Source organism: Impatiens glandulifera, unplaced genomic scaffold, assembly GCF_907164915.1.
Source record: "Impatiens glandulifera unplaced genomic scaffold, dImpGla2.1, whole genome shotgun sequence".
In the NCBI taxonomy this organism is placed as follows: Eukaryota; Viridiplantae; Streptophyta; class Magnoliopsida; order Ericales; family Balsaminaceae; genus Impatiens; species Impatiens glandulifera.
This window is the reverse complement of record NW_025919402.1, coordinates 24,736-26,384: the sequence shown is the minus strand read 5'-3', so window position 1 is coordinate 26,384 and position 1,649 is coordinate 24,736.

The following is a 1,649-nucleotide window of genomic DNA, read 5'->3' as shown; positions in this document are numbered from 1 at the left end:
ATTAAGAGAAAGAGCATTCACCTACCCTAAGACGTACGCAGCGGATTTCACCATCTTAGATTGTCATTTCATCCCTTTGTTTACATCACACTATGACAAATTTGTTGCTGATTCGGCTGATCCTGATATACCAGAAGGCCATTCTTTTGATGAATCCTTAGTTGTACTACTAGGGTGGAGAAGATAGACATATGCTTAATTAGAGCACTATTGATGACATTTACTTCCCCCTCAACCTCGACCTCAAGCACTGGGCACTATGTGTTCTACAAATGAAAGAATGGAGAATTGATGTTTATGATTGCGATACCCATGGTGTCAAATGTTGCCGCCCTTCATTCATAAAGCATTGCCTGAAGTTCAAATGACCAGGTATCCTAACATGACAATGGAGACTTTAAGATTTCGTAGAATCCCACATCCAAAAGTACCAAAAGCAACAATAAGTGGGGACTGAGGCATTTTTGTATTAATGTATATAAAGTACCTGACTGCTAAACTTGGTTTAGAAAATTGCATTTAAGATAAGATGAATTTTATAGAGAAAAGTGGGCAGTTAGGATGTTCCATCAAATTTTAGACCATGAATTGTAATATGTTGATTATTGTTGTAACATGTTGTGTAATACAGAATACTATTTATCATCATTAGTTATGGTGTGGTTCTCACATTTGGTGTGTTTCTCGCAATTAGTGTATTTTTCGCATTTTGTGTGTTTCTCGCAAATGGTATATTTCTCACATCTAGTGTGTTTCTCGCAAATGGTATATTTCTCGCATCTGGTGTGTTTATCGCAAATGGTATATTTCGAGCATATGATGTGTTTCTCACAAATGGTGTTTCTCGCATCTGGTATGTTTCGAGCATATAGTCTATTACATAATGTGTGAGTTATTACTCATGCATATTACAACATGACTCACGCATATTCAATATGCGTGAGTCAAAAAATGTGTGAATTGTAATACTGAATTGTAATATGGCTTCTCTCTGTTTACTTGAAATTATATAACGAAATTATAGCTGAAACAACTATACTGTTTACCAACACAACAAAAGTCATAAAATAGACAGCCTACACATGACAAAATTGAAGTAAACTTAGAACAACTGCTGATATGATGATGGTTGATCAAAACCAACAATCTGTATATGCCAACAATCTTAATCAACACCAACAATTCAAAACCAACATCTATAATCAAAACCATAGACAATATTCATAAGACAAAACCAACAATAATTGATACAATATTCATAAGATAAAACCAACATTTATTCAAGCAAGAGATGATGGTTGATCAAAACCAACAATATGTATATGCCAACAATCTTAATCAACACCAATAATCTATAATCAAAACCAACATCTGTAATCAAAACCATAGACAATATTCATAAGACAAAACCAACAATAATTGATACAATATTCATAAGATAAAACCAACATTTGTTCAAGCAATAGATGATGGTTGCTGAGATGATGGCTACTGAGATGATGCTCTTGCAGCTCTTGTAGTAGAGAGTTCAGGCATCATTGATTTGCATGTTGCCCTATTATGACCTTAACCACCACATTAGCTACATCTTCTCGGTACCTTATGAATCTCACCTTGGGATGACATACACTTTGTTTGTGGCCGCGCTT